The sequence below is a fragment of the Acinonyx jubatus genome, chromosome C2 (assembly GCF_027475565.1).
Source record: "Acinonyx jubatus isolate Ajub_Pintada_27869175 chromosome C2, VMU_Ajub_asm_v1.0, whole genome shotgun sequence".
NCBI lineage: Eukaryota > Metazoa > Chordata > Mammalia > Carnivora > Felidae > Acinonyx > Acinonyx jubatus.
In genome coordinates this window covers 40,196,937-40,208,977 of record NC_069384.1, presented here as the reverse complement: position 1 = coordinate 40,208,977, position 12,041 = coordinate 40,196,937, and the positions used below count along the sequence as shown (strand labels likewise).

General features: G+C 33.2%; 1 long non-coding RNA gene across 1 annotated transcript in view; it reads right to left on the bottom strand.

Moving 5' to 3' along the window:
- The window catches only part of LOC113604792 (uncharacterized), a 29,229-nt gene that overhangs the window by 3,753 nt on the left and 13,435 nt on the right, over nucleotides 1–12,041 (bottom strand). The gene's annotated exons all lie outside the window — the stretch shown is intronic.

Genomic DNA, 12,041 nt, shown 5'->3' with positions numbered 1-12,041 from the left:
ACAGAGATTTGGTGTGGTTTGGTTTTCATTGCTATCACACAGAACAACTAGCGTCAAGAAGATACTCAAAACATTTGTTCCATGAATGAGTGGATATCAGTGGAAATGGAACATCTGCTTTTTCACATGTTTATATGGTATTTGAAATCTGAGAAAATTTAACATAGTCTACCCTAAATTATGATTACTTTAACAAGTAAAAAATATTTTTCCTTCTATTTTATCATGTTACACTAAAAAATCAGAATCAAATTTAGCATCTCTCTCAAAGGCATCAGGAAAATGATACCACTTACTGACTCCTTTTGTATATTTCCTGGTATTCTGGTAGAAACTTAGTCATTTTATGACATATGGAAATAGATAATATGGTTCAAGATACATAATGTAGTCTATTTTAAGAATTTAACATCAGCTACTGAAAGGCTTTTATGCTTCAAGTTAAGGAAAGCAAATAATATTAAAATGAAGATATGCATGCTATTTATTCTTGGATTGTTTTTTTAATAGCATGCTGATCTTCTAGAGCACTCTTGTTTAAATTACAACAGTAATAATAAGGAAAATATATATATATTTTATATATATTTATATATATTTTATTTATATATATATATATATATATATTTATATATATATATAAATAATGGACCAGCTGCTACACTGGATACTAAAGATATATCTAAACATGCCCTCATCTTTTAATATCTTTAAATAAAGTTAATTGGTGTTATTTCTAGAAATAGGTAAAGTATACTCAGGATTTCAGGATTGTTGATAATTTTTAGGCTTCCTGAAAATTATTAGATATACCACCTTCAAAGGTAAAAGATAAATTCTTGGATTTATTCAAAAGACATAGGCCAATTTAAGGAGAAAGCTGGAATATCTGGCACCAATATACTGGGCAATCCCAAAGAAAAAATTATACAATAAATACATTGATAAATCTTTCCAACAACAACAAGAAGACGTAACTCTTAGCCAGACAAGATCATAAGCTATCTGGAGGCAGTTGTACTATAGGGATAAAATGGTAAGTAAGTTTCACCTATTAGCCAACTAAGATAAATAGGAAGTGACTATTTAATGAATGTGTTGTAAAGTATTTTGAGGCCTCTCTCAGGTGTTAATAGATGTATGCAGTTTTTAGTTAGTAATGACTGCCAGTGGTGAGGGAGAAGACAGCAGTAGCAAAGTATTTATGTATCATGTTCTTTGTTGTGATTATGACAAAATGGTGTCATGTATTTCTTTTTTACTACATGGTGCGTAGCACAGGTATAATGAAAAGTATTTTTGAATTTTTTACGTCAATATTGAGAACTCTTAAACATTTGTTTATTGCACATAACTTAACATGAAATAAATTCTAAAGTTCCTTCTATCTCCAGAAGTTTATGATTCTATAGTGGCCACCTACACTAATGTTATTTTAAGTATGTAGAAACATTTGTTTCATTTTGAACAATACAATGAGCTTATTGTATTTATTTTATAAATTCATATTCTGACTTTGCTGCTTATGTTTCAAAATGATTTTGTGAACATATAAATGTTGTTTATCTTCTTACAAATTCTAAACTCAATAGGACTTTTTAAAAATCGATTAATTTCTTAAACCATCCACTCTTCCAAATTAGAATTCCAAGTACATTATACTACAAAACTATGTTAATTATTACTAGAATGTCTTTAGAACTTCCAGACTTTGTCATAAAAATGCATAAGTACACCTAGAAGAATATAAATTCAGTTTGTTCTGTTCATAGCAAGTAAATTTTACCCCTGTTGTCTTAGAGGGTTAACAGCCAATATTTTAGTTGAAATGTTTCAATTTTTGCTTTAAATTTAGGATCATTAATTTAAAAGTGGAATTTTTTTCACTTATAAGTGATTGAAGCTTAAAGGCTTCAAATAAAAACAGAAGTTTGTTAGAAATAGAATATTATAAAAGGAATAGAAAAGATATATATATATACATATATATATCTCCAAGTAAAAGCCACACTCTTCATTATTGTTTAAAATTTAAAATGATAAGCAGACTCATAGAGCAATGGATAGACCTTGTTATAATTCTTTTTAAATAATTTTTTTAATGTTTATTCATTTTTGAGAAACAGAGCATGAGCAAGGGAGGAGCAGTGAGAGAGAGAGAGAGAGAGAGAGACAGAATCTAAAGCAGGCTCCAGGCTCTGAGCTGTCAGCACAGAGCATGACGCGGGGCTCGAACCCACAAACTGCGAGATCATGATCCGAGCTGAAGTCGGACACTCAACCGACTGAGCCACCCAGGCACCCCACCTTGTTATAATTTCAAGGTCAAGAACTTCTTATTCTCATGCAGGGATTTTTCACATTCAACAAATTGTATGATAACATTGCAATTTCTAATTGTATAATGAAAATTCACTTGATCACTATTGGTTAACTTGCCAAAGAATAAGATTGCCCGTGAGTCTTCAAGACAAAAAAAAAAAAAAAAAAATCCAAGTTTCTATCTCTCTTGCTTGTATACATGATAGGTGGCGTTCTTTTAATACTGCAATTTTAAGTTAATGTTTAAAGCTCAATGAGGCACAGAAACCCTGGTTTTGGTCATGTTATGAATATCTACTAAGTTCTCTAGAATCTGGTAAGGTAGACCTGAAGTCCTTTTTCGGATCCTTAAGCTCCTTCATGACACATTTTCCAGGTAAGACTTTCTTATTACCAATACTCGAAAAGAAAATAAGAAGTCCAAATTAGGATATTATTTTTCTATTCATCGAAAGAAACAACTATTAAAGTATCATCTATTTGTTGGAAAATGAATCGTATTTTATTTTGTATCATTTTACAATAAAAGCTATCATTATAAAGCATAACGTGATTATAAACCTGGAAGAGGCATTATATTGGGGTTCTACACCTAATGTCCATGAAGTGTCTAAGCTTCAGCGCATCTGTGAAACTCCTGAAACTATGACACATTTTATGTTGATGAACACATTTTGCACTAGAGGATCCAGGCAGAGAGAGGTGGGAAGACAAGAGTGAAGGATGACTCAAAAGTCTGAGGCCCAAGAAACAGAAGGAATGGAACATGTCATCAACCAGGAAAGGATGATTTCAAACGGACCTGGGAATTTCAAGCGGAGCTGAGACTGTGGGGGTCAAGTTTTCAGTTCTGTATGGGTTAACTCTGGGATGTCTATTAGGTATATTAAGCCAACCTGAACTAACTGGACACAGGATGGTAAGAAAAGTAAAACAAGCAAACAGAAAATGCAGCATTTTGGTAAGTAACACTGCTATAAGGATATACTACAAAAATCCTAGGACACATTTCTTTCTCCTGAGGGGCCATTTCCAGTTTTATGCACAAATCTAGTTTTCTTCCCAAGTGCATTTGAAGGCAAAGATATTAGTTTTGCCTTTAAGAAAGAAACCATTTTCTTCCATATGTATTTTTTGTTGTTGCACCAGTGATATATAGCTATTAAGTATGGTTATAAATATTCAAACTATTAATGGTTGTGTTACACATTATAAATAGCTTTATGAGCTCACCAAGCACTGTAAGTGATATACTCTAGTTCCCCAAGGAACCGTGGATAAAGTCACTGTCACGGTGGGGGACATAATATGCATTTACCAGTGACAAATGGGAGCCATGTCAGTAACAGATACTACACTGAATTTATTTTAGTCAGTAAAATTGGTGGCAAAGAAAGGATATTATGTAAACTGACCTCATCTAACTGATAGTACACTAAAACTGAAAGAAAAGTTCAAATTCTAATGGAATTAACTTTACACCAGAGTAACAAAATACCAGAGTTTTTCAAATCCTATAATTAATGTAAAGAATATATCAATGGCATTGGTTATTCAAGAACCCTACATACTGCATTTTGAATTTTTCTACTCTTATCTATTCCTTTCTCTTTTTTCTGCCCTCATTTTCCCATTCTCTTCTCTCTAGGGGCTTTTCTCCGGCTTATATTTAGAATCATTGCTACAGGGTAAAATTAATGAGTCATCTAGGTAGACAGCTATAGCATAAGGTACAGAAGGGCAGATGGGCCAACTTGACAGAGGTCCAGCTCCCTGGGCACAAGCTGTGTGGCCTGTCCTGGGTTGATTGCTTAATTTCTAGGAGTCTCGATTGTGTTACACATACCCATTACTCTCTCTAAGCCTTAGCTTTCTCATATGTAAAACAGAAATAAAACACAACCTATCAGTTGTGGTGAAATTCAGTAAACAACTGTAGAGAGTTGCTGTGTGTAAGATGCTACATTAATGTAATTATTGTAATAACCGAGATTTTCTAATGGACTATAAGCCAATTATATTATTTGGCCCACAATTGCTGAGCTCCTGACTATAGGTCAGCATCCTCACTGGGTACTTATGATACATTATCTGTAATCTTATAGCAACCCTGAAAAGCAGCATCATTTCTCCATTTTATAAGGAACCGAAACTGATAGTCAGACAAGTGATGTGCTCAAAGTCACACACATGGAAAGTTGACAAAGCCACATGTTGGTCCCAGGCCTACTCTGCCTAATTCCAAAACCTGTACCCATTCCCTCACCCACAAAGACAGTGGAGAGGTGATCAGGCTGAGGGCGCATGCAAATCCAGGGAATGTGTTTAAGCTCAGTGTTCTCATCCATAAAATGACCCCCCACACAAAAATAATAATTTCCCAGAAGGAGTCAAGATTCTGGGATCTGTATGTTTTTTAAAGTGTGGTTTGTTTTTGCAAAGTCAGCTACCTAATTAAACCTTTTGCTGTTCTCAGATTATTCTCACTCAAGTACTGACGTCAACACAGAAAAAGAATTTCCTTAGGTCTACAAAGGCAAGAGAAAGCTGTCTAAGATACACAAACTCTGGGTTTGCGCTTTCATTTTGTTCACTGCGTGCCTTAAACCTCCACCCAAAAGAGTGAAATTATACACTTCGACAAAGAGTGCAATAGATTTTCAGGTACTTATATTATCTATTTCAGGTATTTTTAAAGAATAGTTCATTAACTATTTTGAATAACAAGAAATTATTTTCAACTGATCATTTGCTTATTTCTATATTCAATGTGGATAAATACACTTAGTTTAACTCCTCATTCCTGCACAAAGAACATGAATGTCCTCTGGGATTTAAGGAAATTGAAAAAAAAATTACGTTTCTTACCTCTTTATTGTGTATATCTGAGCTTGGGTCAATATATCTGGACTATATCAAGCCTCTTTCAGCCAGTCTTAGACTATCCCTATTAGATAAAAAAGTTGTCTTATATTACTTCAAAGCCATATTACAAAATTATTGCCATCTTTTTAAATGCAAAGCCACTTATTTGATTTTATGAAGAAATAAGGATAAATTCATTAAAACTCCAGTTCTCAGATATTCTTAAAAAGAGATCAATAATACTTTTGGAAATGAAATACTGTATTCAGAATTGAGGATGGCTAAGAAGACTCCAGCATAGATTATTTTATGAGTATTTTTAATATATAAAATTAAAATGGAAAGTTGAGATGAAAAATTTTAATTCTTTTTGATTAAAAATGAAAATTAATAATGGATACAAATCAAAACACTAAATAAATACATCAATAAAATTCCCTGATCCCTGCTGTATCTTTATAATTTATAAAATTTCTGCCAATTTTTTGATATAGTTCTAATTTCATAAGAACTCTCACATTAACTAAATTAGTATTTGAAGTAACACATGAGATTCTGTACAATAAAACATTATATTGATTGATTGTGATACTTAACAGGGCTTAACACTTATTTAGCACTTTACATCCTCAAAGCACTTTACAAACATTAACTAATTAATCATCATGTCACTGTGATGTCAGGAAGGTGGTAGAATTCCCATTTCTGAGATGAAGAAATTAAACAAAGTGGATTATGGCAATGAAAGACTTTAGAAAGTCTAAATATCAATACCTCAGGAAAGTTTCAACTAAATGACTAGAGCAGTGAATTGACTATGTGCATATGATATAACGAAAGCTATGCAAGTTAATTTCATGTTACAATCCTAGCCACTTTGCAACTATGGGGCTTAGAAGACTACATAGCCTTTGCCAACAATTTGTATTTCCTTACTAACATTTGATATCCCCAAAGAGCTATTATGTAATGAATTCTGCCTAGCATTTTACAATTTGAAAATATATTTTTTCATAATTAAAAATCCCTGTGAGCTAAATAAATAAATAAATAAATAAATGTTTGGGGCGCCTGGGTGGCTCAGTCGGCTGAGTGTTTGACTTTGGCTCAGGTCATGATCTCGCTGGGTTTGTGAGTTCGAGCCCCGTGTCGGGCTCTGTGCTAACAGCTCAGAGCCTGGAGCCTCCTTCAGATTCTGTGTCTCCTCCTCTCTCTGCCCCTCCTATGCTCATGATCTGTTTCTCTTTAACGTCTATAAATAAATGTTAAAAAAATTTTTTTTAAATGTTCAAGATTTTCAGTTTTTCATCATTATTCTTCTTTGAGAAAAAACATCAACTACTGGAATTTTTTTTAATTACTTAAAGTCAGCAATATTAACTAAGAAGTGTAAGTTATCCCCAAATCAGAATGATTCTTTTTTAAAATACTGATTTTCAAAAATACTATCAATAAAGGTTTTGCAGATTCTTGAAGAAATGTTATTCAGAAAGTGTCACTATTTCAAAACTTTACTGAAGATTTTTGTCACATGATACAGTACTATTGATCCTACTTTTACATTAAAATTCATGCCATGCAGACTCCAAAAGTATACAGATGTTTGGTTGAAGTATACCATAAATACAGAAAGGAATACAACTCATACAGTTCAACAAATTTTTACAAAGCGGCAACAACGGGGTAACCACCATGACTACCAAAGAACAGAGCTCCAGACATCGCTCCGTGTCCCCGCCCCAGTCACTGCCTTCCAAAAGTAATTTCTACGATGACTCCTATCACCATCGATATTTTGACTGCTTTTAATGTGTTAAATGCAATTATGCAGTATGTGCTATTTTTTACTATTTTGTACTGTTTTTTTCCCAATATTTTTGCAAGAATCATCCATGGCAGCAGTATTAATTCATTTTCATTGCCTTATAGTATTACATGAATGTGTATGCATGCGTGTCTGTATGTCTATACACACACCACAATTGATTGATTGATTGATTCTGCAATACACATACCACACACAATTTACTGATTGCTAAATTTTGTTCTAGTTTACAGCTATTACATATAGTGCTACTACAAACATTTTTGTATGTGTGTTTTGGTGCATATATTTATAAATTTCTACTTAAATCTAGGAGCAGAATTTTTGGATTATAGACAATGCCAAATAATTTTTCAAAATTCTCATTCCATTTTATACTCCCACCAGTAGTATATGAGAATTCCCTTTCTCCACAGTCTCTCCAAACTTTTATGAATAAAACTTTATTAGAACTTAAGCATAGACATTAGTTTACTATTATCCATGGCTGATTGCTGCAAACACAGAGTTAAATAGTTATGACAGAGATCATATGGCCCATTTCGTGGCTGCCATGACAAACTACCACAAACTCAATCACTTGAAAGAGCATAAATTCATTCTGCCATAGTTCTGGAAGCCAGAAGTCTGAAATCAAAATGTTGACAGAGCTGTACTCCCTCTGGAGGCTCTAGGGGAGAATTTTTGGCATTCCTTAACTTCCTTGGCTTGTGGGTACACATTTCAATCTCTGTGCCCTTGTCCTTTGTATGTGCATTCTCTGCTATGTTTCTCTTATAATACTTACTGTATTTAGATCACCTGGAGAATGCAGAGTGATCTCATTTTAAGATCCTTAATTATATCTGAAAAACATTATTTTTTGAGTGAGATAATATTCATAAGTTTCAGAAATTTTATATGGCTACCTTTTGAGGGCACATTTTTCTGTTACCACAGCCCATAATATTTACTATCTGGCCTTTTACAGCAGAAATTTATGGATCCCTGTATTAATGTATCTTTTTTTAATGTTTATTGGCCATTTGGATGGTCTGTTTTGTGAAGGTCCTGTTCAAGTCTTTTGCACATGTTTCTACACACATACACACACACACACACACACACACACACACACACACCACAAAATTTTCTCTCATTTTGTGCCCAAGGCTTGCCTTTTTAATCTCTAATTCATGTATTTGGATAAACAGAAGTTATTTATTTTAATGTAGTCCAATTTATTGTCATTTATTTTATGGTTAGCATTTTTTATGTTTTGTCTAAGAAATATTTATCTACCTTGAAGTCAAGAAAGTGCTATTTTAGGGGTGTCTGGGTGGTTCAGCCGATTAAGTGGCTGACTCTTGACTTTGGTTCAGATCATGACCTCATGGTTCCTGAGATGCAGCTCTGTGTCTGGCTCTGTGCTGTGAGGAGCCTGCTTGAGATTCTCTCCGCCCTCTCTCTCTGCCCCTCCCTAGCTCTCTCTCTCTCTTTCCCTCTCTCTCTCTCTCAAAATAAATAAATAAACTTTTTTTGAGTGTTATTTTATGTGTTGTGTTTTTTTTTCCAGAAAGCTTATTGGCTTACCTTTCATATTTAAAGTCAAAAAATATTTTTTGCGTGTGATGTGACTTAAGAATCATGTTCAATTTTTCATATATATATTCAATTAACCTAGCACTATTTATTTAAAAGAACACCTTTTCTCATATCACTGGAATAAACTTCATCAAATCAAGTGACCATGTGGTAAATGTTTGTTATTGACTCTGTTCTCTGCATCATTTATGTATTTGTCTTTGTGCAATGTCAGACTTCCGAAATTACTGAAGCTCTGTAATGTATAATATATAATATACGACATACAATATAATTCTGGCAGTGAGTACAAATCTCCCAGGTTTATTCTTTATAATTCAAGATTGCTTTGGTAATTCTTGGCACTTTGAATTTTCCATGAAACTTTTAGAATTAGTATGTCAATTTACACACACACGTACACATATGCACACAAACTTCTAGCTATTTTTAAATTAAAATTGTGTTGAACATATACATCAGCTTAAGAGTTGAAGTTTTTGTTGTATAAACTTTTTCAATTCATGACTATATCTCCATTTTGTATATTTATGTAGGTATTCTTTAATTTCTCTCAATAATATTTATAGTTTTCTATGTAAAGGTCTTGCCCATTTCTTGTTAGATTTATTACCAGAAATTTTTTTTTGTTTTGGTGGTTTGAAAATGATGTATTTATACTTCATTTTCTAATTGTTGCCAGTCTATAAAAATAAAATTTACTTTTGCATATTGACCTTGAAATCTGTCAGCTTGCTTAAACAGATTCTCTCCTGAAATTACCACACATTTTGGGGGAAAAAATCTACCTATAAATAGAGATATATACACATGCATCAATATACACACATACATGCATATATACTGGTCCCCATCTAGATAACTACAATCCAAATAAGAACATTTCCAAGGGTAAATTAAGATTTGAGTGACTGCTTTCTTGTGCAAACATTAAATAGTCCTAGTTTCTGGTCTTTCAATGAACTTTTAACTCAAGGTATCAGCTGGATGAACCCTAAGAGAGGTATTTAACCACCAGTACCACTGCATATTATATGTTGTCATCAACTCAGATGCCAGATTTTCTCAAATACCTTCTTATGTAGATTCATGGGTCATACTACTAGTCAGCAGAACAAGAAGATAAAAGCAGTGTTCACAGGATTTGATTATTTTATGATACAACTAGAGAAACTGTCTGGACTCAAACATTCTAAATTGGGGAGGGGGTTCATAGTGACTACAAATTTGTTGCTTTTTTAGGCTTGTATATGTTTGACACCTTAAGAAATAGGGAATTCAAGGAAGAGGAAATGCAAATGGAGCACATGCAAACATTTCAGAGTTGTTCTACCTTATTAGTATTTAAGGAAATTAAAAAACCACATTATCATAAGATTGATAGAAATTAAGAACGATAATCAGGGATGATGAGAAAGTGGTCCCTATCACAAACTCTTTATGGAACTGAAAGAAGTCCAACAATTTTGGAAGTGATATAAACAAATAAGCAAACAAAAACAAAAAAGCAACAACCAGCACAGAAGCATCTGTACTAGGATTCTCACTGAAGCACTGTGATGGGAAAAACAAAAAACAAACAAAAGCCTCTGATTTATATATCAATAAGGGAATAGTTGAATAAATTATGGTTCCTTATTTTCTGATATGACTCCATTTTTTTAAACTGTATGTATACTTGTATATATGTATGTGTGTGAAGAAAAAAATTTTAAATAGGCACCAAAATAATATTAACTGTAGTTACCTCTAGGGATTAGGATTTTAAGAATAATAGTGAATAGATGAGGCTATTCTCTTACTACTTTATTTAGTTTTCAGTTTTAGAATTATGGATAATTTTTATTTTTTTATTAGGTAATATTTTTTTATAAAGGAAAACATTTTAGGATAATCAGACATATTCCTCAATTCTACACCATTATCTTTGTAAGCTTGTTATTTGGTTAAAAAATTTCTAAATAATCAAACTGATTAATATTATCTTTTATAAACGATAAAGAAAAAACAATCTGATGGTTAACCAAAAAAGTATAATTTGGGGAGCACCTGTGTCGCTCAATGAGTTAAGCATCCAACATCAGCTTAGGTCATGATCTCGAGGTCTGTGAGTTCAAGCCCCACATCGGGCTCTGTGCAGAGGCTGGAGTCTGCTTTGGATTCTGTGTCTCCCTCTCTCTCTGCCCCTTCTCTGCTTGCATTCTCTCTCTCTCTCCTTCTCTCTCTCTCCCTCTCTCTCTCTCTCTCAAAAATAAATAAACATTAAAAAAAAATTTTTTAAGTATAATTTGGGAACCTAGAAGCTATCAGATACTTAGAAGCACCTAAAACTAAAATTTGTAGTGGGATGGGAAAACAGACCCTAGTCTGCTCTTCTTACTATCGTATTTCCCACATAAACCACATTTTAAAGACTGATCCTGGTTTTATCATAATTCCTAGCTTCCCACAATAATAATTTTTAATTGAATTTTAAGAGTATATCAATATGATGGTAAAGTGACAGGTTGCCATGGAGCAAATATAACCCAGAAGACTAACTCTGAAAGGCAGAAAATGTTGACATAGCCTTGTGTCTGTGAATATATGTCTGTGTCAGCCCTAAATTTTGCACCATTAAGCTACAAAAGCCCTGTAAAAGCACTTTTTAAAAATCATTCGTTTATTTAGTAGTTACATTAAAATTTGCCCCTTTGATTTTCCAAATACCAAATACCTTTTTCAGTACCAAGAATTTTGAGTGATTTTTGAAACTTTAATATTTGTTTTATTTTTTTTAATTTTTTTAAAGTTTATTTATTTATTTAAAGTAATCTCTACATCCCAACATAGGGCGTGAACTCACAGCCCCAAGATCAAGAATTGCATGCTCTTCCAGCTGAGCCAGCCAGTCCCCCATCTATTATTTGTTTTAAATGTAAATATGTTAAACATATATACTTGGGCATATTTCTTAACTGGGGAGGGGGGAAAATGGGGAGGGAGGGAGGAAGGGAGAGAAAATAGATAAATTCACTGGAGCATAGCTTATCTGAAAATTTTCAGCTTCTTTCTTTGTTTTCCTCCATCTTCAGATATAAAAGTGAGTTCTGAGATTTGAATTTTTTTTAATAAAAAAATAATTATATCTTTTCAAACCAGTGTTATGTTTTCTTTGCACCCCTAAAGAAAACATGTTTATTGTAGCAGTGTTTACAATAGACAAGATATAGAAACAACCGAAGTGTTCATCAATAGGAAAATGGATATGGGCACCTGCCTGGCTCTGTTGGCTGGGTGTCTGATTTCAGATCAGGTCATGATCTCTCAGTTCCTGAGTTTAAGCTCCATATCGGGCTTGCTGCTGTCAGCACAGAGCCCGCTTCAGATCCTCTGTCCCCCTCTCTCTGCCCCTCCTCCGCATGCACTCTCTCAAAAAATAAATAAAACATTTAAAAAATAGGGA